This window comes from Arachis duranensis, chromosome 1 (genome assembly GCF_000817695.3).
Source record: "Arachis duranensis cultivar V14167 chromosome 1, aradu.V14167.gnm2.J7QH, whole genome shotgun sequence".
Taxonomy (NCBI): Eukaryota; Viridiplantae; Streptophyta; class Magnoliopsida; order Fabales; family Fabaceae; genus Arachis; species Arachis duranensis.
In genome coordinates, this window is record NC_029772.3 from 39643744 (window position 1) to 39652259 (window position 8516).

The window sequence follows — 8516 nt, forward strand, 5'->3', positions numbered from 1 at the left end:
AAAGAACCAAAAAGAAAATCAGATCTCAGGACTCCAGAGACTAGATAGCAGAGTGTAGATCTCAATTTCCTTCCTAGATCCAAGTTCACAAAGCAAATAAAGAGAAATTAAAGATTGCAACAGTAAAGGAAATGGAATTTAGCTCAATTATACAGTAGGAAATCAAAGAGATCTTAAATGGAGATTGAGACAGAAGTTCCTCAATTCTTCACACTCAAGACTCAAACAAAACCCAGTAAAGAAAACAAAAAGATTAGAGGAAGTAGAAGTGAATTCTCTCCTCCAATTCTCAAGCTAATTGCAGTCTGAAAATAAAAATTGAAGATCAGAAGTTCTAAAGCAGAAAAATGGAAAGTGAGGTCTCAAGTTGACTAAGGATGAAAATTAAAAATGAAAGTAAGCTCTCTTCTAATTCTAACTAACACCTATTTATACACTTTCTATTTTGGATCTAAGAATTTTGAGTGGGCTTGAAAGATGGCTGAAGAATTGAATTAAATTGGATTTTTTAGTGAATTTCAGCCCATGTTGCTCCCAGGAGGCTGCTCTGCTCTTGTGAAGAGTAGAGCAGTGAAGCTTTGTGTGGGGATCCATGTTGCGCCAAGGCTTGGAGAGGCATCAAGAGATTGCCCTGCTCTTGTGGAGAGCGGAGCAGTGGCTTGTGTGGGTCTTGCGCGCTCCAAGTCCTCTGGGCCATGCCATGATGCGCGTGTGCGTGCCATGCACCAAGGAGTGTTGCCCTGCTCTCCTTGTAGGCAGCGCAATGAGGCTTCCAAGGGGTCCTTGGTTCGAAACTTGGTGGAGGGAATTGTTGCCTTTTTTTTCTTGGTTTCTTTGGCACCAAAGTAGCGTCTAGTTCCTTGCTTCCTCAAGGTGTTGTGTTCGATCCTTGGTGGTTGAAAACAAGCCAATTTTGGCTTGTTTTTCTTTCATTTGAGCGCCACTTCCTTCCCTCTTGAGCTTGGGTTCGAAACCCATGGGTGGCACTTGGAGAACAATTTCCTTTAATTTATTTTGGTGAGAGCCCGATAATGCTCTCCAAGGAGGGCAGAGCAATGTTTTTGCTCTTCCTTGTCTCTTGGCTTAGAATTGTGCTCCGCTCTCAAGGGGGGCAGGGCAATGAAGCCTTGCATGCTTGGTTCCTTGTTGTGCTTCCCCGGAAGACAGGAGCAAGGCCACTTCCGAGCAGGGAGCTGTGGCCGATGAGGTCGGGACCAAAGAGGTGCGCGTTTCCCCTTTCCGCGAAGTGGTCGGCACTGGGGGTTCAACGTCCAACCCAGTGGCCAACGATGATATGGATGAGGTTCCCAGCCTCAAAAGGAGGAAAACATCCAGCAGTCCTGAGGGGGTTCTTACTGTGATGGAGAAAAATTTTGACGCTGGGAATTTCATAGACCCTCAGTTGATTTCCGACACTGAAGAGCATTTTCACGAGTCATCTCTTGCCGAGAAAGCGAGGTGGATGTATCGTACCCTCCTGCGCGGCGCAGTGATAGCTCGGAAGGCCGAGTTTGAGCTGTCCGGGATGGAATCTCTCCGTAAGAGGTTGGATTCTGCCGGGAAGGCCAATAATGCTTTTAAACGTGAAGTTGAAACTCTTCGGGTGCAGCTTGCCCAAGCTAATGAGAAGCTCCAGGCTGCCGAGAATAAGGCCTCCGCTGCCGAGAAAAAATTGGAGGAGTCCGATGCCACCGTTTCATGACTTGTCGAGCGGGAAATGACTTTGGAGGGTCAAGTCGGCGTGGCTCAAGGGCGGGTGACCGCGCTAGAGAAAGAACGCGACGAGGCTGTTTTGGCGAAGGAGGCTGTCGAGACTGAGCTCGCGGGGTGGAAAACAAAGTACAAGGAGGTCGTTAAGCAGGGGAAAGGTGCAATATTGGCGACTGAGGAGGCCCTTAAGGCTCAGGTCAAAATCGTTGCCTCTAACTTCGACACGTCGGCTATTGGTGTCTTCAAGATGATCAAGGATGGCAAGATTGTCGACATGCCCAGGAAATGACTTCTTATGTCTTGTATAATTTTATGAAATCTGTGAGTAGTTTTGCTTAGCTCTTGTGAACAATGGTTTTTTGGGCCGTCTGTCCGGTTTACTGTAGTTAATACTTTCCCGTTTGTCTGGTTGTGTTCTTGCTATATTCACCGTTATTGGTTTGTTGTTCTCACTCGTTCTACCGAACTGATGGTATTCTGGCTAAGCCGGGTCGTGGCTTTTTAATGTAGCCGTTTGCCATCGTGGTAGCTGGAGGCCTCCCGGGGTGATTAGTCCCGGGGCCGCGTATTATTGTGTTGTTTGGCGCGTGTTGCGAGAGATTCATTTGCGCAATGGGTTGTCCAAGAAAAGTAAACAAAAGAAACAAAACTTTCGACAAGTATATTTTAGTCGGTAATTGCACAAAAGGTTTGTAAGCCATATTAAAAAGTACAATCTCATGAATTAACTACTTAGCTTGTTTGGTCGCTAAATCGCCGCACGCATGCTACGAGTAAAACCTTCTCAAGTTGCTCGCGTTCCACGTTCTTGGGATTTCTTTGCCATCGAGCCTTTCCAACTTGAAGGCGCCTTTGCCAATTACCTCTTTGACTCTGTAGGGACCTTCCCAGTTTGCCGTCAGTTTGCCCTCTCCTGGGGTCAGTAAGCCGATGTCGTTACACCTTAGGACGAGGTCGTTTTGTTCAAACTCTCTTCTGAGTACTTTGGTGTTGTAGCGCAGGGCCATTCTTTGCTTCAGCGCTGTTTCCGTCAGGTGGGCCATCTCTCTGACTTCGTCTATTAGGTCCTTCTCCACGGCTTCCCCCACTCCCTTCAAAAGTAGTCGTGGGCTCGGTTCCCCGATTTTCACAGGTATTACCGCGTCTAGCCCATATGTTAGTCGAAAGGGGGTTTTCCCGGTGGATGACTGCTCGGTTGTACGGTAGGACCAGAGGACCGAGGCGAGCTCGTCAGCTCAAGCACCTTTTTTATCATCCAGCCGCTTCTTAAGTCCTAACAGGATGATCTTGTTTGCGGACTCAACCTATCTGTTTGTTTGGGGGTGTTCCACTGAGGGGAACTTCTATCTTATACGCAGGCCGGTGAGGAACTCCGTGAACTTCTTGTCGGTAAATTGTGCCCCGTTGTCCGAGATAACGACCTCCGGGATGCCGAATCGTGTTATCACTTGCCTCCACATGAACTTCCTACAATTGGATGAGGATATGCTGGCCAGTGGCTCGGCCTCTATCCATTTAGTGTAGTAGTCAATGGCGACTATGAGGTACTTGACTTGTCCAGGGCCAACCGGGAAGGGCCCCAAGAGATCGACTCCCCATTGTGAGAATGGCTGGGAAGACGTTAACAAGCTTAGCTCGGAGGCCGGTGCTTTGTGAAAATTGGCGTTCTCTTGACACTTGACGCACTTTCTAACGAATTCTTTAGAGTCTGCCATCATTGATGGCCAATAGTATCCATCATTAACGAACTCTTTTTCTCTTTCTCTCTCTCTCTCTCTATGTCTTCAGTGTAGAAGAGGGTGTGTATGGCTGTGCTGATGATAATGAACAAGAATGGCTAGTGGTGTGTATCGATTTTCAGTTGGTTCTGTAAAATTTAAGAGGTTTGGGGTTCCGATTTAGGATTTTTATTTTGGGGTCTCAGCTACTGGATATGCCACTAATAGAAATTGGGGGGTTTTAGCGTTATACTCATTCGTGTTATACTATTAGTTGTGGATTTTTAGGTGTTTTTATTTCTAATATTGTTGTTTCTAGGTTTTCTAATTTGGGATTTTGTTTGTTTTTGATTCAGCATTCATGTGATAAAAATAATGTAGTCGTATACTATTTTCTGATTTCTAATGTCCTCGACCCCGAGTTCAATCTTCTCATGTAACCGAAAACTAATAAGCGAGAAAATTTAGGCTTTAGTCCACGATATTTTAGTTGTTAGTGATATGTTAGTATGATTGAAACCAAACATGCATTTGGTTACATATTTATATTGTGTAATTGGATACAGTTATTTTTGACAACTATATGTAGTAATTAAAAAAAATTAAAGAAAAGTTTATGAGTGTATCATTGAGAGCATAAATATATGCTACTTAGGTCATTCTTTTAACTTTTTAAAACATATTTTGTATAATTATCTGTTTAAAATCTTAACTATGTTCTGGGTACAGGAATATTTAAAGGAAGAACCATATACAGCTGAAGAAATTGAGGCAATTACGGGTGAAAAGTTGACTTCACAGCAATGATGCTTATGTGGAAGTTTTGAAAGTTGGAAAGCACTACAAATTACATCATCTCTTTTTTCTTACCTCTTATTTCATGGTAAATCTGAGTGGACTTTTTTCTTTAGGGCTGACTAGGATTTTTAATGTTCTGTTTTTAAAATTGTTTAAAAATTTGAAAATATATTACTATATTTACTTTTTTTCATTTTATTTTATTGCAAAATTTTGAAAATAAAAGACATAAAAAATAATAACAAAAACTATTTCTTCTGTTTGGTTTATTATATATACTAGTTATAGGTTACTTATATGGTACTTATATATGTTCAATCTCTACATGTGCAATCTCGCAAACTTTAGCCATTTGACAGTCCAACTTATATGGTACTTCTTTCTGTGAAACTTTGTTTCCTTTTTTTAAACAAATTGTTTGTCAAGAACTTCTTTTTGAATCTGTTATTTTGCTAAGTAGCCACAAAGATGGTTCAAATGTGTAATATATATAAAGAATTTGATCAATTAATTCTCTTATGAGTTACGATGTTTAGTCTCCACCAACAACCTTGTAAAAGTGTCTATCCTGTCCTACTTTAGATCTGTAGATTTGATAGATGCAAGCATTTGTGCAGAGATCAGAATAAGGATTCCCAAAACAATTGCATGGGACTACAATTTTGAACCAGCTCAGACAAATCCCTTGACCTTTACAGCTAAGGTAAACTATCCCTTCAATGACTTAGTATCTATCTATTCCCATCAATCAAACAAATTTGGGATATCAATGAACCTTTTGGTACAACGAGTAGGTTTATTTTTCTATATTTTTTAATCTGTAATCCATGGATGAAACATTTGCTTGTAGTTACTATAGAACAAGACGCCAAACATTTCTGTTTGTATGTTAATGGTAATTGACCTATGCCTATTCTGCAGCTCTAATGGAAGCTATTGAAGAGCCATTAAAAGCCGAAGGACATGGAGACTTGCAGGTCCATTTTGCTTCAAGTTTGAATTCATAAATGGTTACATGCTAGTTGCTGTTTTGGACTAATTAAATTTTGATAGTAACATGCCTTAATGCCCATCACTAAGAGTGACTATGAAATAAGAGTTTGGTTAGTCACATTTGATAGTTCAATAGATGAATTCAGTTTTACAGGTTTAGGATTTAGGGTTATCATATGAGATTTGAATTAGAAATCAATTCATTTCTTTCTATTTTCAGTTCTAAACAGGCTCTAATAGATCAATTTGGTACTAAAACAGAGAGGTAATACATTTTGTAGTGTTAGCCAATAGTAACTGTGGCTTCATGTTCTACTCCATAATGCCTATAATTAATGAGATGTGGTTCTCGTATACTTAAAAGAAATAACATTGCATCTTAGCTATAGTTTTTTTGCCTAGTGATTCATTTGCATTGTTCATGTTTGGATTCATTTGCAGATTTTGTCATCAATATGTATTGTTCATGTTTGGCTTAGAAGTAACAGCTAACAAGTGCCTTTTCTACTTGGTTGATTAAGCAAATGTATCCTAAGTATGTCAAAATGTTATGTAGGCTTATGTGAAGATATCTCTGTTCCCACACTCTCCTTTCCCTTCTCTCAAGAATTTTCATATATGATTGACTGGTTTATAGTTTAGATTATGAGTAGACTTAAATCTGCTTATTTGTAAAAACCAAGGATCTCCTATAAGTGATAATTAGACTTCATAAATACACATAAAACTTGTGGTTTATTTGCCAATGGAATTCAAGTACTCTCGGAATTCTCATTTATAAGTGAAGACAAAATAAATGTAAATAACCTGGTATGATTTAGTTCACTTTTGCTTTTGAACTGATATATATATATCTTGCTGTGGTTTAAGGTACCATTTTATAATTGCCTCATTCTTTTTCCTTGTTTTTGATTCGTTTTAATCATCTCTACAAGGGATGAAGCTGAACTGGAGTGTGTAAAGACACAGCTGAAAGGTACGATGGATTTATCTTATGTTTTGATGCGTTCGTATTTTTAGTAATTTTTCTTGTATTTTTTTTTAGATTTTCATTAAGCTAATTACAGTTTCTTTCATCTAAACCGATTGATTTGAGGTATTTTCTGTTGCTAATATATTTTCTAAGAACTTTTAAGGAAATACAGGAAGTTGGCATGCCACTCCAAGAAATGGTGTTCAACGCCTTCCAAGATACAGAGAAGTTGCGTGCCACTCCAAGGATGGCTTTAATGCCATGAAGCCCAGCAAGCCAAGCAACAAGTTGGCGTGCCACTCCACCACAAGGGCATTTAAGGCCTTCAACAGAGCAACAAGTTGGCGTGCCACTCCACCGTAAGTGCGTGCAACACCGTCAACAAGACAACAAGTTGGCGTGCCACTCCAAAGTTGGTGTGTAATGCCTTCAATGATACCATGGAGTTGGCATGCTACACCAAGACCAGGCATGTAACGCTTCCAAGCCCACAATAAGTTGGCGTGCCACGCCACAAGCCCAAGTGCCATGCCAATCAAGGCTCACTCCCAGATATGTAATTTTGGGTAAGATTAAGGAAGTTTCTATTAAGTTAGTATTTGATTTGATTTGCTTTTAATTAGAATTTGAATTTGTTATCTTATTCTTCCTAAAAGATAGGATAAAGATTGAGCTTTTGAATTTGAATTTTAGGTAGACTTGGGATATAATAAGCGAACGTGGTTCATAGATGAGGAATTCGGAACCCTAGCCAAATCCTTTCATCTATTGTTTTCATCTTTTCCCATGAGTTACTAATTCCTCTTTGTTAAGGGTTAGGAGTTCTGTTTACTTTTTCATGGATTATTAATCTAAGCGTTTTATTTTATTTTGAAGTTATGCATTGATCTATTTCCAAGATTGAGTTTTTGTTCTACATTTTCAAAATGTTAGAAATATTGAAAAATATTCTAATTAGAATTCTGTTACTACTTTGGGAAAACTAATATAGGAATTGGCTTGAAAACTTTTTCATGATTTTTTGATTTGACTGGGAATAGTATTTTAAAGAGTGTGCGGCATTTCATTCTTACAATTCTCAATTTTTTAGAACAAGTTTTGAATGAGACATAATTTGAATTAGAACTACTTTTGAATATTATTTGAAGCTATATCAGAATTGTGCTAAACCTCTTTTCTTAATCGGTTAACCAAGGAATTGGCGATTGATTAATTAAAGATAAATTGAATTGTCAATGGATTGGAATTTAATTATCTATGATTTGTCATGAAAAGATCTTTGCATGCATCAAAATAGATAAACATAAGGTTTAATTTTCTTGGAAAATAAACATCTCCGAAACCCTTGACATTTTCAAACACTACTTTCTCACAATTAATCATTCAAGCAATCAAAGCTCCAAGCAAGACATGAATCCTATTCTCATTAATCTAGCTTTAATTGATTTAATTGCCGATATAATAGGATATTTACTTGTTAAATCTATTAATCCTCATGAAAATAATATCCATTCACCATGGTATTGCTTGAACGATCTGGAGCACTTATTAGTATTTGTTTGCTTGAGTTTTTGCTCATCAAGTTTTTGGCACTGTTACCAGGAATTAACTGAGATTGACACCATACATCCACTTGAATCACTAAATTAGATATTGTTTTATTTTCTTTTTATCATTTTGTTTAATACTTCTTTTCTTTTCTATTTTTTTCTTCTCTATTCCACACGTGCCTTTGATTTGTTTGTCTGTGCATGCCAGACAAAGAAGATCCCACACCTTTTCAATACGATCTTGAAATAGAGCTGCCTTTATTTCGATTAAGAAAGAAATCATGAATTAGAAAAGAGGAAGAGAAAATGGCAGAGGAACTAAACAATGCAAGAAGGAACTTTGGGGACTTCACCACACCCACCACTAATTTTGAGTCGAAGCCTTCACCACCCTTGGGAACTTCATCGTCAAATTCATCATAAATAATCACTATAAACCAAACTCACTGTCATTATCAAATTTATCATAAGCCTTTGATAAAATAGATTCAATCTTAATCATAATCTTAATTAATTATGATTCCATCAGTTTTTAAAACAACTATCATCGTTAATCCAACTACCATTGTTAAACCCTGAGCGGGACAAAGCCACCGTTCTTACTGAACTAGCATCTCACCACATCACTCATAATCTCATATAATCCAATTTTGGAAAATATAACTCATCCTAACCCCTTTTTTTATTAAATACTCAATCTCATCATTTCGTTAGCAAGATTAAGTCACCGACTTCACCGTGAGTGGGACGAACCACCATCCCCGCAACATTTTC

The 8516-nt window shown here is 38.7% G+C and overlaps 1 long non-coding RNA gene across 5 annotated transcripts; it reads left to right on the forward strand.

Annotated features, from left to right (window-relative positions):
- Nucleotides 1-4323: 4323 nt before the first annotated feature.
- Nucleotides 4324-8265, forward strand: LOC107487077 (uncharacterized). Of its 5 annotated transcripts, none has more exons than XR_002374103.2 (5): nt 4324-4598; nt 4809-4929; nt 5148-5203; nt 6155-6195; nt 6365-6971. It is a non-coding gene; the product is annotated as an uncharacterized LOC107487077 (long non-coding RNA). The 5 variants fall into 5 exon arrangements; XR_008006181.1 differs by adding an exon at nt 7951-8265 and having other exon boundaries at nt 4326-4929; nt 6365-6758; XR_008006180.1 differs by having other exon boundaries at nt 4326-4929; nt 6365-6758; nt 6886-6971.
- The last annotated feature ends 251 nt before the right edge of the window (nt 8266-8516 follow it).